The 21548-nt window shown below is 42.7% G+C and overlaps 2 long non-coding RNA genes across 2 annotated transcripts in view; one reads left to right on the plus strand and one right to left on the minus strand.

The window, feature by feature from the left end:
• The window catches only part of LOC145714220 (uncharacterized), a 31235-nt gene extending 18587 nt beyond the window's left edge, over window positions 1-12648 (plus strand). Inside the window, exon 4 of the long non-coding RNA XR_014136810.1 lies at window positions 11788-12648. This is a non-coding gene — a long non-coding RNA (uncharacterized LOC145714220). The remainder of the gene's footprint in view (window positions 1-11787) is intronic.
• Window positions 1-21548, minus strand: part of LOC145714219 (uncharacterized) — a 189379-nt gene that overhangs the window by 44725 nt on the left and 123106 nt on the right. The window lies entirely within an intron of this gene.

Raw genomic sequence — 21548 nt, forward strand, 5'->3', positions numbered from 1 at the left:
TTTGAATTATTGACATGAAATGATATGATGTCTGGAATTTGCTTAAAAAGAATAAGAGGGCAGGGGTGCCTGGGTGGCTCAGTTGGTTAAGCGTCTGACTTCGACTCAGGTCATGATCCCGTGGTTGGGGAGTTTGAGCCCCACATCCGTCTGGCTCTGTGATGACAGCTCGCAGCCCGGAGACTGCTTCGGATTCTGTGTCTTCCTCTCTCTCTGCCCCTCCCCACTCAGGCTCTCTTTCTCTCTGTCTCAAAAATAAATAAACATAAAAAAATAAAAGGAATAAGAGGCCAGAGTGAGTGGGGATATCGATAAAATGAGATTGGCTCTATGTTGATAATTGTTGAAACTGGGTAATCGCTACATGGTGTTCATTATACTATTCTCTTTACTTTTTTTATATATGTTTAAAATTTTCCCATGATAATTTTTCTAAAATGTTATGGGAGGGGTGGTAGATATATTCCATTTGTCCCTCCAGATCTCCTCCCACCCTTCCCCCCATACTCTCTGCCTGGGAAGCTGACCTCTATGGATAGAATCAATGGGCTCCTGTGCCCTGTGTTAGGTTTGTAAAATGGGATACCCATAGGAGATGGAAGGAAGGAGAGTGAGGTTGGGGTTTTTCATTTCCCAGGCTCCCTCCCTGATGAGTCACAGTGAGCTGGCTGCCTCCTTTAATGAACCACAAGTCTCAGCTCCTGCCAGGGTGCTCTCCACCCATCCCTTTTTGCTGCTCATCCCTCTTCTTGCCCTATCCCTAGTGGTTTCCCTAGACCCTGCCCATGCTTTTATAAATAATCTCTTATTAAACTCTTCTCCAATTACCCATTTTGAGCATGCCATCTGTTTCTTGATGGGCGCCTGTCTGATACCAGAAGGTAATCGGCAGCAATAAGTAGAATCAGGGGAAGAAGCCCAGAGTAGTGGGGAGGAGGCAGCACAGGGGATTGAAATGAGAGGAGAAGTAGCTGAGGGCAGAGGTTAGCCAAAATATACAACAACCCGTAGACTACAGACACTGAACAAGCTAGTACTGATACATCCCGGCTCATTCTCAGCCCTGCCTTAGTTGGGTTCAGATCTGTAGGACAGGACTGGTTGGGTTATTTGAACTCAAGTTTTCCCAGATGGTTGGGGCCTGGTGGTTAGCAGGACCCTCAGATTCTCTTATCCCAGGGGAATCTCAGCTGCCAGCAGGGGCCCTGGTACAGCTGGAAAGCCTTAGTGGCCTCTGAGAAAACAGCCCTTAAGTTTTCCCCAGGGAGCTGGGGTGGGAAAGGTAAGTGGTGGCTCCAGTAAAAGATAGTGCTCAGGCTACAAAATCTAAACCTGGGGGCGGGGCATGCCTCCTCCCCATGCTGACAGCCTGGTCCCATGCAGCAAAGGAAACTGAGCCAGTGGGAAGTGGGGTGGGTAATGCTACAAAGATCATGTGGTTCCCTAACTCTGTTGAGCCGATGTATCTTTTTTTTAATGTTTGATTTTTGAGAGAGAGAGACAGAGAGACAGAGTGCGAGTGTGGGAGGGCAGAGATAGAGGGAGATGCAGAATCCGAAGCAGACTCCAGGCTCTGAGCTGTCAGCACAGAGCCCAGCGAGGGGCTCAAACTCACAGACCGAGAGACCATGACCACAGCCGAAGTCAGAGGCTTAATTGACTGAGCCACCCGGGCACCCCAAGCTGCAGTGTCTTTTAAAGTGCTTTAATTTGAGGGCGCCTGGGTGGCTCAGTCAGTTAAGGATCCAGCTCTTGGTTTTGGCTCAGGTCATGATCTCATGGTTCATGAGTTCATGTCCTGCTTCAGGCTCTGCATTGAAAATATGGAGCCTGCTTGGGATTCTCTCTCTCCCTCTCTCTCTGCCCCTCTCCTGCTTGCACGCTCTCTCTGTCTCAAAATAAATAAATAAACATTAAAAAATAAAATATTTTAATTTTAAAATACATACATTTAACGTTCTATATAGTTCAAAATGGCTCAGAAATAAAAGCTATAACCAGATACACAATTAAAGCTCTCCCTCTAATGCCTGCCCCATCTGCCCAGTCCCCTTCCTCCCCAATTAAACAGCCACTGTAACCTTTCAGAGGTTAAAAATAAATTTTTTTTTAGTGTTTATTTTTGAGAGAGAGAGAGAGAGAGAGAGAGACAGAGTGCAAGTGGGGTAGGGGCAGAGAGAGAGGGAGACACAGAATCTGAAGGAGGCCCCAGGCTCTGAGCTGTCAGCACAGAGCCCAATGTGGGGCTCAAACTTGTGAACTTCCAGATCATGACCTGAGCCTAAGTTGGACACTCAACCGACTGAGCCACCCAGGCACCCCATAATGTTTATTTATTTATTTATTTATTTTAAAATGTTTTTATTTATTTTTGAGACAGAGAGAGACAGAGCATGAGCAGGGGAGGGGCAGAGAGGGAGACACAGAATCCGAAGCAGGCTCCAGGCTCTGAGCTGTCAGCACAGAGCCTGACATGGGGCTTGAACTCACGGACTGTGAGATCATGACCCGGGCCGCAGTCGGACGCTTAACCGACTGAGCCAACCAGGCGCCCCCCCCCCCCATTATGTTTATTTTTGAGAGACAGAGAGAGAGAGACAGAGCGCAAATGGGAGAAGGGCAGAGAGAGAGGGAGACATAGAATCTGAGGCAGTCTCCATGCTCTGAGCTGTCAGTACAGAGCCTGACATGGGGCTCGAATTCACGAACTGTGAAATCATGACCTGAGCCAAAGTTGGACACTTAACCGACTGAGCCATCCAGGCACACTCTATTCCAGACATTTTTTAATGTATATGGATATACATCCTTACTTTTCTCCTTTTAACATGATGTATGCTCTCTTCTGCTTCTTCTCTTAAAAACATGTTAGAGCTCTTTCCATACTGATACACATAGAGCTTCCTGGTTCTTTTGTTCCAGCCATGTGGTATTCCACTGTATGGTAATGTACTTAATTATCACTGGTGATAGAAATTTAGGTTGTTTCCAATCTTATGCTATTTTTTAAAATTTTTTAAATGTTTATTTTTGACAGAGAGAGAGAGAGAGAGAGAGCACGCATGAGCGAGGGAGGGGCAGAGAGAGAGGGAGACACAGAATCCAAAGCAGGCTCCAGGCTCCCAGCTGTCAGCACAGAGCCTGACGCGGGGCTCGAACCCACAGACCGCGAGATCATGACCTGAGCTGAAGTTGGACACTCAACCGACTGAGCCACCCAGGCACCCCTCCAATCTTATGCTATTAACAATACACATGTTGTATGAATGAGTGAGCAAATGGATAACTTTGTACATGGATCATTTTCCATGTCTACTAATGTATGTGGGGTCAATTCCTAGAAGTAAAATTACTGGGTCAAAGATCATACACTCTTATGATTTTGACAGATACTGCTAAATTGACTTTCAGCAAGGTTGTGGCAGTTAACACAGGACGGTTGTGCCAAGGACCCTTAAAGACAGCAATGGCAGGGGTAGGATGTCCTCTGTGGTTGCTTCAATTGAAGTTAGTGCCCCATGGGGTCCATCTACCCAGCCGGGCACTGTCACCAAAACCTCTTTGATCCTGACATTCCTAAATCCAGGCCGACCTTCTATATTAGTTTTCTATGGCTGTGTAGCAAATTATCACAAACTTAGTGGCTTAAAACAACATGAATTTATAACTCACAGTTTCATGGGTGAGGAATCCTGGCCCAGGTTAGCTGGGTCCTCTGCTCACGGTCTCATTGGGCTGAAATCAAGGTGTCAGCCAGATGGGGCTATGATCTCATGTGAGGCTCAGAGTCTCTTCCAAACTCTATTAGGTTGCTGGCAGAATTGATTTTCTTTCTTTCTTTCTTTCTTTCTTTCTTTCTTTCTTTCTTTCTTTCTTTCTTTCTTTCATTTATCTATCTATCTATCATCTATCTATCATCTATCTGTTTATGTTAAGTAATTTCTACATCCAACGCGGGGCTCAATTTCATGATCCAGAGATCAAGAGTCCCATGCTCCCCTGACTGAGGCAGCCAGGTGCCCCCAGGATTGATTTTCTTAAAGTCGTGGATTAAGATCCCAATTCTCTTTCTGGCTTTTGGTAGGGGGATCGCTCAACATCGACAGACTGCCCTCAGGGCCTAGCCATGTGGCTTTCTAACATGGTAGCCCTATTGGCAAAACTGGCAGGAGAACTTCCCTCTAGTCTGCTGTGGCAGGATCTGGTGTGACATAACCTGATCAACGGAATGATTATCCCACCATATTCACAGATCCTGCCCACACTCTAGGGGAGGGGATGAATCAAAGTATGTATACCAGGGACTGAGAATCTTAGGGGCTATCTTAGAATGTTGTTACCACACCTGCAATTGTTCCTGAGCCCAGCTTTGCTCAGCTCTTAGCGTCAGCCTGAATTCTGGGGCTCCATGTAACCCCCTCTCCATCCTTGTGTCCACCAGGGCCCCTCCTGCTGAGACCATGCCTCAGTTCCCTGGTTTCTGGCTGCATATCAGTATTTTTTGGAAAACAAAATTGTCTTGCCAGGTGGCTCTCAGCTGCCTACCTCCAGCACTACTTGTCCCTGCCTCAGCCAACCCTTGAAGTTTGGTTAGCCCTTCTGGGGTAGGATTCAGAACCCAGAGGCAGCACAGACCAAACACTAAGCCATGCCAGTCACCTCCTCACCTCTCCTCCCTTTCTTCTTCCTCTAAATATTCAATCTTGAAGGGGGTCCACACCGATTTATTAATGCCAGTATCTTCATGGTCATGTATTTAAAATGTATTTCTGTGGGGCACCTGGGTGGCTCAGTTGGTTAAGTGTCCGAGTATTGATTTTGGCTCGGGTCATGATCCCAGGGTTGTGGGACTGAGCCCTGAGTGGGACTCCACGCTGAGTGTGGAGCCTGCTTAGGATTCTCTCCCTCCCTCCCTCTCTTCGTCCCTGTTCCGAGCCTGCACTCTCTCTGTCTCTCTCTAAAGTAAAAATTTTAAAGAAATGTATTTCTCCCGGGTATTTTGGTTCTCACACAGTCCTCTTTAGAATCTGAATGCTTCAATTATCAGTACAATTCCTTTTCATCTTAAGACATTATTTCCTAAAGTTCTTAGATGTACCAAAAAGAGATATTAGTTACAAGAGTCTCTCTTCAAGAGTCTCTTCTTCCATCCCCACCTCTCCAGCCCCCACTTTTCTACCAACCTCCCCAATGGAGCACCACAACAGGAGTTACACAGCATGACCAAAGGAAACCTCCTGACTTGACAACGTTTGTTTTGTTTTAGTTTCTGCAACCCTATTTGTAGTGCTAGAGGTATTTTTCCCCCCAAAGAAATATTTTATGAGTCATCAGGAGACCATTATTCTGTAGCCACATCAGAGACCATGGGTAGTTTCTCTCAGAAAATTTCGATATTTTGAAAATTTACCTAGATAGCACTGATGTGTTTTCAGCTGCAAATTCATCTATGGTGCAGATTCAAACTGTTAATCTTTTATATGTAAATCACTATAGTTAAATTACTTAAACACATAGAGCACCAACTAAGATTTTTAAGTCTTTTATGTCTGGGGCTAAGAATAGCAGACACAGATTCTTGTCTTGCCTTTATTGATGACTGCAAATCTTACAAAGGGTAATTTATAAATTACCTTCTTCATAATACATGAAGACTTGCCCTTCAATCATCTGAATGTAAATACAGACATACCCTGCTTTATTGTGCCTCACAGATACTGAGGTTTTTTGTTTGTTTGTTTGTTTGTTTTTTACAAATTGAATGTTTGTGGCAACCCTGCATGAAGAAAGTGTATTAGCACCATTTTCCCAATAACATTTGCTCACTTTGTGTCTCTGTATCACATTTTGGTAATTCTTGCAGTATTTCAAAGTTTTTCATTATTATAACATTTGTTATGGTGATCTGTGGTCAGTGATCTTTGATGTTACTATTGTAATTGTTTGGGGGCACCATAAACATATACGTATACAACAATAATGAAATTAGGCCAATTAATAATGCTACAAGGGGCCTCTAAATATTTAAGTCCCACATCTCTTACTTTTTTTTACTTTGTTTTTGAGCAGGGGGCAAAGCGAGAGGGGGACGGAGGATCCAAAGTGGGCTCCACGTTGACAGCAGTGAGCCCGGTGCAGAGCTCGAACTCATGAACCGTGATACCATGACCTGAGCCGAAGTTGGACGCTCAACCAAATGAACCACCCAGACGCCCCCAACATCTGTCACTTTAAATCAAAGGCTAGGGGCTCCTGGTTGGCTCAGTCAGTGGATCATGCACCTCCTGATCTTAGGGTCGTGAGTTCAAGCCTTGCGTTGGGTGTAGAGCTTACTTAAAAAAAAAAAAAAGTTTTAAAAAAATCACTAAAAAACTTAACTAAGGGCTAGAAATGGTTAAACTTAGCGAGGACAGTATATCAAAAGGTGAGATAGGCTGAAAACTAGGCCTCTTGTGGTGGCAAACAAGTTAGCCATGCTGTGAATGCAAAGGAAAAGTTCTTGAAAGAAACTGGAAGTGCAACTCCAGTGAACACATGAATGATAAGAAAGCAAAACAACGTCATTGCTGATAAGGAGTAAGTTTTAGTGGTGTGGACAGAAGATCAAACCAGCCATAACATTCCCTTAAACCAAAGCCTAATCCAGAGCAAAGCCCTAACTCTGCAAAATTCTATGAAGGCTTAGAGAGGTGAGGAAGCTGCAGAAGAAAAGCTGGCAAATTTTGTTTCCAGAGGTTTGCTGCAGAGCTTGGTTCATGAAGTTTAAGGAAAGAAGCCTTCTCTATAACATAAAAGTGCACGGCGAAGCAGCAAATGCTGATGTAGAAGCTGCAGCAACTTACCCAGAAGATCTAGCTAAGGTAGTTAATGAAGATGGCTACACTAAGCAACAGATCTTCAGTGTAGGTGAAATAGCCTTCTATTGGAAGAAGATGACATCTAGGACTTTCAGAGGCAGAGAGAAGTCGATACCTGGCTTCAAAGCTTCAAATGCAGCTGGTGACTTTAAATTGAAGCCAATGCTCATGTACTATTCTGAAAATCCTATGGCCATTAGGAATTATGTTAAATCTACTCTGCCTATGCTCTCTAAATGGAGCAACAAAGCCTGGATGATAGCACATCTGTTTACAACTTGCTTTACAAATTTTCTAAGCCCACTGTCGAGACCTAGTGTTCAGAAAAAAAAGATGCTTTTCAAAATATTACTTCTCATTGACAATGCATCTGGTCACCCAAAAGCTCAGATGGAGATGGACAGTGAAATTAATGTTGTTTTCATGCCTGCTAACACAGCATCCATAGGTCAGCTCACGGATCAAGGAGTCATTTTAACTTTCAAGTCTTATCACTTAAGATATGCATTTCATAAGACCACAGCCGCCACTGATAGTGATTCCGCTGATGGGTCTGGGGAAAGTAAACTGCACATCTTCTGGAAAGGATTTACCATTCTACGTGCCATTAACAACACGCGAGTCGTGGGAAGAGGCCAAAATATCAACACTACCAGGAGTTTGGAAGAAGTGGATTCCAACCCTCATGGATAGTGGAGGGGTTCAAGACTTCAGTGGAGGAAGTAACTGCAGATGTGGTGGAAACAGCAAGAGAACTGGAATTAGAAGTGAAGCCTGAAGAGGAGACTGAATTGCTGCGATCTCATGATAAAACGTTAATGGATGAGGAGTTGCTTCTTATTTTTTTTTTTATTTTTTAAAAAGGTTTAATTATTTTTGAGAGAGACAGAGACAGAGACAGAGACAGAGAGGCAGAGAATGAATCCCATGCAGGCTCCACACTATCAGTGTGAAGCCCGATGCTGGGCTTGAACTCACAAACTGTGAGATCATGACCTGAACTGAAACAAGAGTTGGACACTTAACCAACTGAGACACCCAGGGGCCCCAGCCATAAAGTAGTTTTCAATTAATGTATGTACATTGTTTTTTTAGACAATGCTATTATTGCATACTTAATAGACTACAGTATAGTGTCAACAAAACTTTTATATGCGCTGGGAAACCAAAAACTTCATTTGACTCACTTTATTGTGATATTTATTGTGATACTGTGATTTATTACAGTGGTCTGAAACCAAACCCGCAATATCTCTGAGGTATGTCTGTAGTAATATCTCTCTCTCTTAGGTGCAAGGAGTGACTTTAGTGAAGGTGGCAAGGGGCACCTGGGTGGCTCAGTCAGTTAAGGATCCGACTCTTGATTTCAGCTCAGGTCATGATCTCACAGTTTGTGGGATCGAGCCCCATGACGGGCTCTGCGCTGACAGAGCTGAGCCTGCTTGGGATTCTCTCTCTCCCTCTCTCTTTGCTCCTCCCCTGCTCGCACACACACACACACACACACACTCTCTCTCTCTCTCTCTCTCTGTCTCTCTCTCTCTCTCTCTCAAAATAAATAAATAAAATAAACATTAAAAATAGCGAAGGTGGCAAAAGGTGCATCTATCTCCCTCTTCTACTGACTTGACACCATGCCTGAAATCATACTATGAGATGTTTTTTCTCTCAGTCCTATAGGCTTTCTGCTTTTTAGGGGTCCCTTTTACTTCATTTAAAAAAAGTAAACATTTTATTCTGAGATCATTATAAAGTTAAACACAGTTGTAAGAAAATAATACAGAGATTCCTGGTATCCTTTACTCACTTTCCCGCAATGCTCACATCTTACAAAACTATAGTACAATATCACAACCAAATACTGACACTGACACAGCCAAGGTATAGAACAGCTGCATCATCACAAGGATCCCTCATGTTGCCCTTTTATGGCCTCACCCATTTCCTTCCCATCCCACTCCTCCTTGATCCCTGGCAACCACTAATCTGTTTTCCATTTCTATGATTTTGTCGAGAAAGCTATATAAAGGTAGTCAGACAGGTAGGCTTTTGAAATTAGCTTGATTCACTCACCACCATTCCCTGGTGATCCATCCAGGTTGTTGCGCGTGTCAATACCATATTCCTTTTTACTATTGAGTGTTATTTCATGGTATGGATGTATCACAGTTTATTCATCTTCTGAAGGACATCTGGATTGTTCCAGTGTGGGGCAATTACGAATGAAGCTGCTATAAACATTTATGTACAGGTTTTTGTACGAACATATGTTTTCATTTCACTCATATAAATGCCCAGAAGTACAAGTGGTAGGTCATATGGTAAGTATATATTTAGTTTTTCAGGAAACTGCCAAATTGTTTTCTATGGCGGCTGTATCATTTTACACACCCTCCTCTAAGCAAGATATGAGTGATCTAGTTTCTCTGCATCTCTACCAGCATGTGATGATGTCACTATTTTTAAATTTCAGCTATTCTGATGAGTTTGCATTTCCCTAAAGGTTAATTTTTTTGTGTGTGCTTATCTGCCATCTGTATATCCTCTTCAGTAAAATGTCTCTTCATGTTTTTAATCCATTTACTAAGTGGATTATTGCTTTATTTTGTTTTTTAAGTACTGCGTTTTGAGAGTTCTTTACGTATCCCTGAGGTTCTGTTTGTTTATTCAGTCTATTTTCTGTTGTTCAGACCGGGTAATTTCTGTTGCTCTACCTTCCAGTTCACTGATTCTTTCTTTTGTCTCTTCTATTCTGCAGTTGAGCCTATCCATTGAGTTTTTAAATTTTGGTTATTTCATCTTTCAGTCTGAAATTTCCCTTTGGTTTTTCTTTATGTCTTCTATTTCTTTACTGAGACTTTTTTTTTTTCATTTGTGTCAAGTGTATTTGTGATTGCTCGTTATTATTTTTATGATGGTTGCCTTAAAAACTTTGTCAGAAAATTTTAATATGTGTTTCATCTCAGTTTTGGCATCTTTTCTTATTTAGCTTGAGATCTTCCTCATTCCTAGTATCATAAGTGATTTTTGATTAAAACCTGGGTGTTTTGGGTATTATGTTATGACTCTATATCTTATCTAAACCTGTTTTAGCTGTTTTTAAAAAATTTTTTTTAATATTTATTTATTTTTGACAGAGAGAGAGACAGAGCATTAGCAGGGTAGGGGCAGAGAGAGAGGGAGACGCAGAATCTGAAGTAGGCTCCAAGCTCTGAGCTGTCAGCACAGAGCCCGACCCAGGGCTCGAACTCACAGATCACGAGATCATGACCTGAGCCAAAGTCGGATGCTCAACCGACTGTGCCACCCAGGAGCCCCTGTTTTTTTTTTAATACAACTCCAACAGGAGAAGAAGAGATCCCCATTACTACCAGGTCAGCATAGAAGTCCTCTCGGTCTCTGTTGGACTGGGAGAGGAAGTGGGGAGGAGTATCTGTTGGAGGGGGCTCCTTATTACTGCTGAGTGGGTGGCAGTTTAGGCTCCCCACTAGGTCTCCACTGACACCCCAAGGAGAGGGTGGCCTCAGTATCACTGAGCAATGGTCAGTGTCCTGAGTCTCCACTAGGGTTCTTCTGATGCTACTTCAGCAGAAAGGATGCAGGGTGGAAGTTCAGGTTCCTCATTACTACCCAGCAGGGAAGAAAGAGCTGGCTCCACAGGTTGCGTTTTCTGATATCATCCCAATGGGTAGGTTGAGGTACCTTGTTCTACCCTGGCAAGGGTGGAATTCTAGGTTTCCCACTTGGCCTTTGCTAGTTATGAGTGGGAGTGGGGCTATAGCTTTCTGTGTGGGTTTAGCTGGAGTAGAGCAGTTGCTGTTGAAAAGTTTTCTCTTCCTATGCTGCTCTTTCTCAATCTTTTGGCTTAGAAAGAGCAGCTTTTGTTGGGCTTTTTTTTTTTTTCTGCACTTGTTTGCATTTCTGGATGTCAGCTTCTAGAGCTACAAATCTGGGATATATGAGTCAAAAAGAAAATCCAGAGAATTCACTACCATGTTGTTCCTGGAGTACTGAGGTCCTTAGCAGGTCCTCCCTCTTCTCTCCATTTTGGGTCTTCTTATGTTTGTTCCATATATAATGTCCAGAGTTTTCAGTTGTACTTATGGGCAGAGTTAAGAAAAGTATGTCTATTCCATCTTCTTGAAAATAGAAGTCCTCAAGTTCTTAAAACTTGTTATTGAAGTATAACATACATACAGAAAAGAGCACATATCTTAAGCATATGGGCCAACGAATTTTCACTAACAATATACCATGTAAATAGAACGCAGGTCAAGAAACAGAATACAATCAACCCCCCTTAGAAGCCCCTTCATGCCCCCTCTGAGCACTAGCCTCAGCTGCAAAGTGAACCACTATCCTAACTTCTGACAGTATAGACTGCTGCAGCTTATTTTTGTACTTTATATAATGGATTCCTTTAAAAAAAAAAAGGGGGGGGGGTGTCTGGGTGGCGCAGTCAGTTGAGAGTCCAGCTCTTGATTTCGGCTTGAGTCATGATGCCAGGGTCATGGTATTGAGCCCCTCGTTGGGCTCTGTGCTGGATATAGAGCCTGCTTGAGATTCTCTCTCTCTCTCTGTCTCTCTCTCCCTCTGCCCCTCTCCCCCACTCACACACACACACACTCTCTCTCTCTCTCTCTGTCTAAAATTAAAAAAAAAAAAAAGGAAATACCCTTGAAAGACTTAATGCCATATGATGACATTGACTAATATCTTATCATGGGTTAGTTTATCATATAATTTTCCTTATGTTTAATAATAACAAATTCATTAAAAAATAATTGATATTATAATATACTTTAAAGTTTATAACCTTATATCATCTGTTCCTCACATATTCTTATGAGGTAGATTATATTATTATCCTCATTTAATGTGAGAAAATTGAGTCTCAGAGAAGTTAAATAATTTGTCTAATGTCACCCAGATAATAGGCAGAAAGACTGAAAAGCTTCAGGAGAAAGAGACCTTCTTTACTGCCCGGGCCATATATCAATTTTAGAGAAGCTTCTGATTGGCTCTGCTTTGGCCATGTGACCACCAAATGCCTGTCAAGGAGGAAACAGGGCACCATGATTGACCTGCCCACCAGGATCATGTGGAATTGAGGAAAGGATCTTCAAAGTGACCCAGAGAAAGAAATGGGAAACCATGCTAGACAAACAGAACTTCAGTTACCATAGTCCCAATGAGGACAAAACCAATGCTACCTATTTCTTGATTTTTATGGAAATGTTAAAATAACCAAAATCTCACTCTCTCTTCCTATATCCATATTTTTATGACTCATTTTAACATTCTGTAATCACATTCAGAATCACATTCTGTAAAATTTGGAATGGACTATAGAAAAGTTATCTCATCATATAGATGAGGAAAAGGAGGCTAAAAAGAAAAAGCTTGGTCTAATTTCATATAGATACTTGCTTTGTGGTTTTTCGTCCATTTTTATTTATTATAAGAATAATTTTATGAGCTTAACCATTTTCGGATAAAAAACTATGCCAAATGCAAGATGAGTAAGTTCTAGAAAACTACTGTAACAACATAGCACCTAAAATTAAATTTGTTAAGAGGATAGATCTCCTGTTAAGTATTCTCACCAGAAAAAACCACCCAAACCAGAAAACATCACAAAAGAACACAGGGAAATTTTTGAAGGTGGTGGATATGTTTAGTATTGGTTACGGTGATGGTACTATAGGTATATGCACATATTCAACGCCATCATGACGTATATGCTAAATGTATGAAATTTTTGTACATCAGCTATAATTCAATAAAGCCAAAAAAGGGAAAATGATTCTATAACAATATTTTCATGCGTATTCCAATCTTTATCAAGACATACCATATCGACAGCTGTGATCATGTTGTACACTGGCTTTCAAACAAATGATAAAAGGCCACATATACATTATCTTCTAGCAACGATTAGAATATTTCTATGTTGCAAAGCGTGCAGGTAAGTGGCCTAAACCTGCCACCTGGTAAGAGATGGAAAGCCCCCTGCACAGTGGTGAGAGCTCTTGCTTCTCTTCTTTTCTTAAGCTGGATCAGCACCTCCCCCTGGCCCAGAATTTTGGCCTTGAACAAAGTTGCAGAATGGGAGAGGAGGCCTGTGGAGCCCTCCGTTTCTCCCTATTGGGGCATCTTCTTCCTCCAGTGCTTTTCCAGATTCTCATTCGCTCAGCCCCTTCCTGGGGCCTGTTCTCCTATGAGTGTTGGCATCTAATTTCTGCTCAAGGATTCACTGACTGTTTTGATCTTAGCAGAAAATCATTCAAAGTGCAACCTCTTAGGGACATCATCATTTGAGAAGGGGACCCTTCCGACACAGAAAAGTATTCCTGAACTGAAGGAACGGAGGAAACCTGTTTTTAGAGGGTCCCCTACTAAAGGACAGGCCCTGCCCTAATATTGGGGCTGCAAAGACACTAAGACACCGTCCGTGCCTCCGAAGAGTTCAAGTTCCTGGCTTCATTCCAGGTGTCTGTAGTAACCTCCAGCTACCTGCAGGCTGCCCCACCTCTGCCTGGAGCAATAAGGAGTCCTTGGACTCTCCCTCAATAGGCCCTGTCAGACAAGCCATCTGCATCATTCCAGGCCCAGGCAGGAAACAGATGGCACCCTCAGATTGGGTAAATTGAGACGAGTTTAATAGACTATTTACAAAGGCATATCAGGGTGTAGGGAAACCACAGGACAGAAGGAGCAGAAGGAGGGAGCAGTTACTGGAACCTCACAAGAGAATTCTGTGAAGAGGGCCTCTTGACAGGAGTGATGGCTTTTGGCTCAGGGATGAAACCAGGTAGCCCTCAGGGACCCAGAAAGAAGGCATTCGAGGGAAACAAATACCCTGATCTCTCTCCTCCCAGCCTCCCATCTCTCAGTGGTGGCCAAAGGCAACTGGAAGACAGAGGACGTAGGAGCCCATTGGTGGAGTCCATGGACTTCGGCTTGCAGGGGCACAGAGTAGGTGGAAAAGGGTGGAGTGGATCTGGAAGGGCAAAAGGAAGCCATCTGACACACCGTCTGACTTCGGAAATAGTCTGCTGCAGTTTTGTCCAAGGTGGTTTCCACCAGTACTCCTGAGAGTAGGGGTGAAAGTTGGGGGGTCGTGTCCGTCTTCCTCCCTGAGGAGTGGGGCAGCCTGAATTGTCCTAGTCTGCCTGGGACTCTTGAGTCTTCTCCCTGTTTTTCCTCCAGCATCCACACAAGGCAGTGTTGTCAAGTAAGGAAGTAACCTGCTCCAGGCCCCAGCCTCACTAGCTTCCTGCACCCATCCATCCTGCCAGCCCTGTTTCTTGTCCCTCGTGTCCCGAACAACTAGCTGCCTCTGCAATGGGCTGCTAGACCCTCCACTCCTCCCGCTACTGGTGGCCAGTGCACAGGGTCATACCCTCCTGATTCCCTCAGGTTCCCCATGGCTGCCAGAAGTCAGGACGCACTTCCCCCATATTTGTGAGGACTTCATTTAGCCTGTCAGCCTCCCTGGTGTCCTCACTTGAGCTCTCTCCACACCCCATACCCGTCTGACCTCAGCTCTCTTTCCTCTAGCCAGCTCAGTCCTTCTTTATCCCTAGCCTGCAATGTAGGATCTGCTGAAGTAGAATGCTTTTCCTCTCTATGAAATTTAACCAATTTGCAATTTAATAAATCAGGGCACTCATTTATAAGGAGAAATCTAAGAAGACTGGATTCTTGGTTCATTTGCAGGAAGTTTCTCTCCATGCAAGTAACAAATGAAAAAAGGTAAGGGGAGATTGGAGGGGCTGGGGGGCATGAGAAAGAATGACAGACTTTGGTTTTTTTTAAGTTTATTTATTTTGAGAGAGAAAGAGAACACATGTGAGCAAGCAGGAGAGGGGCAGAGAGACAGGGAGAGAGAGAATCCCAAGCAGGCTCCACGCTGTCACTGCAGAGCCCGACACGGGGCTCAATCTTATGAACTGTGAGATCATGACCCAAGCCGAGATTAGGAGTCAGATGCTTCATCAACTGAGCCGCTGAAGTGCCTTGACGAGAGACTTTCTAAATCCATTTTCTCTATATATTTACATTTTGTAAAGTTTATTTATTTTGAGAGAGAGAGAAAGAGAGAGAGAGAGAGAGAGAGAGAGAGAATCCCAAGTAGCCTCTGCCGTGCTGTCAGTGCCAGGAGCCCGAAGCGGGGCTTGAGCTCAAGAACCATGAGACCATGACTTGAGGCAAGACCAAGAGTCGGATGCTTAAACTCACCAAGCCACCCAGGCGCCCCTCTGTATTTCCATTTTTATGCCCTTTGTACATTTTTACTATTTACTATATGTGCTTTGTACATATTTACTATAAAAACTAAGTTCATGGATTACATTTACAATTTTATAACACGATTTCAAAAAACATTGGAGGCTAATTATGACCAGTGACTTTGAGTGATACGGATAATAGAAGCATGGAACAAGTTGCAGACACGTGGCACAGAAATGACAGCTAGAGCTAGGGCGAGGCCACCAAGATTTTTAGATTTCTGCCCAGGGTAGGCCTCACTTCAGGGGGAGTGGGACTGGGTACGTTTCCTTAGTTATGTCAGGAATTTGTGTGGAGACCTGAGTTAAGTTGGAGACCTGAGACCTGGCACGGTGGTTTGATTTATTTCCACGGTGGTCTGGCATCCTGCAGAAGTAGGCACTTGGGGATGCCGGCTAGTCGGCACAAACCTACCTGGCTTTCAGCGTGCCTTCATCGCTTGCTGAGATCCCATCGCCATGTGGGAGCTTCCACATGTTTCATTTAATAAGCGATACTGTGGAATGACAAGTAGAGGAGTTACTTATATTTGGGGGTCGTTTAAAGTTTTATTTTTTTTTAATTTTTTAAAAATTTATTTTGCAAGAGAGAGAGAGAGCGAGCAAGCAGGGGAGAGGCAGAGAGAGAAGAAGACAGAATCCCAAGCAGGCTCTGCACCATCAGCACAGAGTCTGATGCGGGGCTTGAACTCACAAACGCGAGATCATGACCTGAGCAGAAATCAAGAGTCGGACGCTTAACCGACTGAGCCATCCAGGCGCCCCTATTTTGGGATCATTTAAATATTTGTTAAGAAGAAGGCCATTCCTAACTGAGAGTCTGAAGCAGGTAATTTGTTTCTGCCGCTCTGCCGCTTTCCTTTACTACCCCATCTACCTGACAGGTCCATCCTGAGGACAGTGGGGGACAATTATGAGTGATCTTAGGTCTACACTGAGGGCTTCTGAAGAGACTTGCTTCTTCCTCCATCTCCGCTCCATCCTCCCAGCTAATTGCTGAAGCTCTGGGTACGGACCTCCCAAGGGGAACTTGAACCCAACTAGCTTCATGAGCTGAGAGAAATATTAAGATGTGTAAGTGATTTAACTGTTAATGAGGGGTGTCTGTATATTTCTGTGAAGAACAATAGCTCAGCAATTCTGTGATCACTGCTAATAAAACTTTGAGAAACAAGACCAGTAATACCCCACTGGTGTCTTGCCCTAATGGATATTAAAACTTGCTATAAAGCAAGTGTAATCAAAAGAGTAGAGAATTGGCACGGGAATAGACAAATAGATCAATGCAATGGAATAGAGAAGAAAGACATAGATTTTATGGGAACTTAATACAGTGTATAATAAAGGTGGCACTTCAATTCACTGATGGATTATTTAATAAGTGGTAGAATAATTGCTTCTTACAGGGAAAATATGAAGTTAGGCCCCCTATTTCTTTAATTACAGATGGATTAAAGATGCAAAGGTAAAATAATAAAAACATTCTAAGAGTAAATTTAGGAGGATATTTATATGATATTCAGGTAGGGAGACCTTAAATAATACAAGAAACTCAGAAGACATAAAGGAAATGAAACAAATTTGATAAAAGACACAATTAAAATTTTCCAGGGGTAGAAGACACCATATAAAGTCAAAGGATAAAAGCTATGAGAAAATCATTGCAACAAATTGCAGACAAAGGATTCATATACATAATATTCAGTTTAAACTACATGAAATTGCTCATCATCAACTGTTTATGGCCAAAAAAAAAAAAAAAAAAAAAAAGAAAGAAAGAAAGAAAGAATGGCAATTTCAGATTTCAACCCAACACAGGGCTTCCAGAATACATACTTTTTAGGGCTTCTATATGTTGATGAAAAAAAGACAAACAGGGGCGCCTGGGTCGCTCAGTCGGTTAAGTGTCTGACTTCGGCTCAGGTCATGATTTCACGGTTCGTGAGTTGGAGCCCCGTGTCGGGCTCTGTGCTGACAGCTCAGAGCCTGGAGCCTGCTCTGGATTCTGTGTCTCCCTTTTTTCTGCCCCTCCCCTCCCCCCTCTCAAAAATAAACATTAAAAAAAAAAATAAGAAAAAAAAAAGACAAACAACCCAACCGAAAAAAAGGTGAAGATTATAAACCACAAAGAGGAGAGGCGCCTGGGTGGCTCAGTCGGTTGAGCATCCAACTTCAGCTCAGGTCATGATCTCACCATTTGTGGGTTCGAGCCCTGCGTTGGGCTCTGTGCTGACAGCTCAGAGCCTGGAGCTTGCTTGGGATTCTGTGTCTCCCTCTTTCTCTGCCCCTCCCCAGCTTGCACTCTGTCTCTGTCTCTCTCTCTCAAAAAAAAATAATAATAATAAGTTAAAAAAAATAAAAATAAATTACTAAGAGGAAATTCATAGAAAAGAAAGTGTAAATATATAAATACATAATTATAAATATCTAAGTAAATATATATGTTTATATATAAAAGTAAAAGTTAAAGCTGGAGGAGGACAGTGGCTACTACCAAAGGAACAGAAAAGAACAAGTGTTGGTGAGGATGTGGAAGATTCAGAACTCTCCTGCACTGCTGGTGGGAATGTAAATTAGTGCAGCCACCGTGGAAAACAGTATCGAAGTTCCTCAAAAAGTTAAACATAGAACTACCCTACGATCCAGCATTTCACTTCTGGGGATATACCCAAAAGAACTGAAAGCAGGGTTTCAAAGAGATAGCTGCACACCTATGTTCATGGCATCATTCTTCAAAATAGCTAAAAGATGGAAGCAGCCCAAGTGTCCATAGACAGACGAATGAAGTGTGGTAGATAAATGCAACGGAATATTATTCAGCCTTAAAAAGGAGGGGAATTCTGAGCCATTCTACAATATGGATGAATCTTCAAGACATTATGTTGAAGTGAAATAAGCCAGTCACAAAAAAAGGCAAATACTGCATGATTCCACCTGCACAAGGCATCTAGATTAGTCAAATTCATAGAGACAGAAAATGAAACGGTTGCCAGGGGCTGGGGGGAGGGAGTCATGGTGAATAAATGTTTAATGGCCACAGAGTTTCAGATTTGCAGGTGAAAACAGTTCTGGAGTTTGACTGCACAACAATACACTTACAAATGCTTAAGATGGTAAATTTTATGTGATATATATTATTATTAGATATGTTGTATATATTGTTACAATATATATATATTTTACCACAGTCACATTTTTTAGAAAGTTTATTTCATTTATTTTGAGCAAGTGCAAGTGGGGAAGGGGCAGAGAGAGAGAGGGAGAGACAGTATCTGAAGTAGGCTTCATGCTGTCAGCACAGCCTGACATGGGGCTCGATCTCATGAACGGAACTGGGAGACCATGACCTGAGCCAACATCAAGAGTCGGACACTTAACTGACTGAGCCACCCGGGCACCCCTATCACAATTAGAGATTTTAAGCACACACACACACAATAATAACAGGATACCATTTTTCACCCGTCAGGCCAAATTTAGAACTAATTTTGACAATGATGTATGGAAATGTGTACTTGCTTTAATTACTGGCTAGAGGGAGAATTGGTATAGCATATTATGAAAGTAATTTAGTAGGATCTATTAAAATCAAAGATGCGCCTATTCTTTGGCACAGCCACACAATTTTGGGATTATAGCCTCCAGAAATAAATGTACCAATATATAAGTATGCATGTGTAAAGATGTTTTTTGCAGTGGTCATAACTGGAAACGATCCCCTCAAAAGGACAGATGGTTGAATAGTATGCAACTTTTTAAAGTAATAAGATCTACAATGATTGATCTGATAAGTATGAGATATTATTATTTTATTAATAATGATATGATATATTATTGTAAGATAATAAGCAAGTTGCACAGAAAATTATGATTCCACTTGGGTGAAAAGTGAATTAAAAAATCCCTATAATCTTTTTATATGCTGTGATGGTTAATTTGATGGGTCAATTTGGCTAGGCTATGGTATCTTGTTGTTCAGTCAAACTAGTCTAGATGTTACTGTGAAGATACTTTTTTAGATGTGATTAATATTTAAGTCAGTAGACACTGAGTGAAACAGATTACCCTCCACAATCTGGGTGGGCCTCATTCAATGAGTTGAAGGCTTTAAGAGAAAAGACTTCCTTTGAAGAAGGGGAAATTCTCGCAACTGCAACATAGAAACCCTGCCTGGCCTGCCCTGTGGAATTTGGACTCAAGATTGCAACATCAACTCTTACCTGAATTTCCAGCCCGGTAGCAGATTCTAAACTTGCCAGCCCCCACAGCTGGGTGACCAATTTCTTAAAATAAACCACCTCTGTGTGTGTGTATGTATCTGATACATATGTATTTATATACATACAGACAAATACTGCATGATTCCACCTATGCAAGGCATCTAGATTAGTCAAATTCATAGAGACGTTAAATGGAATGGTTGCCAGGGGCTGGGGGGAGGGAGTCATGGTGAATAAATGTTTAATGGCCACAGGGTTTCAGATTTGCAGGTGAAAACAGTTCTGGAGTTTGCACAACAATACACTTACAAATGCTTAAGATGGTAAATTTTATGTGATATATATTATTAGTACATATGTTATATATATTGTTACAATATATTGTATATATATCCTACATCCTGGAAGGCAACATTGTATTGGGTTAGGGGCCCTAAGTTCTCAGATACCAGCAAAAAAATTTTTAAGTATCTACTGCATGTCAAGGATTGAACAAGGCTGGAAATACAAATGTCAAGAAACCGTGGCCTCCTTGGAGAGCTCTGGAATTTGCAAGAACTGGTACGATCAAAACGTCTGCATCTGTGGATTCTTACTGTGCACTAAGTGAATTAAATCTTCTTTGCTCTAACTGGTCTCCGAAACTGTCATCCAGCATCCTGGGTGATCCTGAAAGGCCAGCTGGGAACTGTGCCAACATACATACAGAAATGCCTAGAACAATAGGGGTACAAATTATGCTTTGATGGAAGTTAGTGGCATTTCTCCTAGTTAAGTAAGCACAGTTTTATCACTCAGATGGAAGGATTGAGTTTGGGGGTCTGATGAGTTTTCTCTTTGAGGATCTCTTTTGAATTCATTTCCTAATGTGAGCACTGTAGAGGGAGATTAGAGAACTGTACAAAAAAGCCATGAAGTAAATCACAAGTGTGGGACTAGAATGCAGGCCTGTGATGACCAGCTATAAAGGTTTGTTGGTGCATTTTCAGTCTGGGTTTGTAAGATTAGCCCTCAGGATGGGCTGTGGTTATTTCTGCTGCATGGTTACACTTTAGAATCATCAGAGGCCTTTTAAAAATAAAATTCCCAGGACCCTTCCCTGGAGATTCGGATTGAGTATGTCCTCTCTCCTCACCTTCCTCATGAGAATTCACCTCTCAGATCTCTCTCCGACCGCGGAAGTGTAACCGACCATGGGCATTGGCTGCAGCCTCTGAAATCTGTCACCACGTTGGTACAGAGGCCATGCTTCCCACAGGCCACGCTTCCCACCGGCTGCTCCCAGCGAGTGGCTAAGGCACGCCTGTTCCTGAGAGACATGGGAACCCCTCTGACAGGTACTTTGGCTCAAGGACTCCCCTTTGGCATTGTCAAACCCTCCTTAGATTGAACTGCAGTTTAAGATGCTTCTACCTGAACTTCCTTCTTTTCTCCTTTCTCCTTCCCTGGTCAGGCCTGCAGTGAGGAATGCTAGGCTTCCCAGTCTTTTCTTTTCTTTTTTTAATGCTTATTTATTTATTTTGAGAGGGAGAACACGAGTGGGGAAGGGGCAGAGAGAGACAGAGGGAGAGAGAAAATCCCAAGCAGGATCCATGCTGTCGGCGCAGAGCCCAACGCAAGGCTCGATCCCACAAACTGTGAGATCACGACCTGAGACGAAACCAAGAGTCAGATGCTTAACTGACTGAGCCGCCCAGGCCCCCTCCCCCCATGTCTCTTCTATCTCCTGCATGCATTTTCTCTCACGGGTGTTTTCATTAATAAATTTCTTGTATGTTTTATCCCGTATTTGTGCCTGCTTCTAGGTAGATGGAAACCATTGCAGTCCCTTCTCTTTCTTCCTCCCTCCTTCTCTTGCTTCCTTCTGTCTGTACTCTGGGCCAGCCACACTGGAGGTGCATAGATTAATACTGTATGGTCCCTGCTGTCAAGGTTCACACAATCTATTAAAGGAGGCAGACCCAAATAAATAATTATAGCACAGTTGAGACAAGGACAATGCATATGCACAAGGATATACATAAGGCATTAGCAGGATCCAGAGAAGTGGTATCTAACCCACCATGGAGCTAAAGTGGAGAAAACCATTGAATAAGAGTCAGCAGGAAAAAGGAGCTGAACAGAGGGAGGGGTAAAAAGAGATTCCTGGTTGTTGTGCTGCAGGGGTGGATGTTTTC

This window comes from Panthera onca, chromosome X (genome assembly GCF_046562875.1).
Source record: "Panthera onca isolate mPanOnc1 chromosome X, mPanOnc1 haplotype 2, whole genome shotgun sequence".
NCBI lineage: Eukaryota > Metazoa > Chordata > Mammalia > Carnivora > Felidae > Panthera > Panthera onca.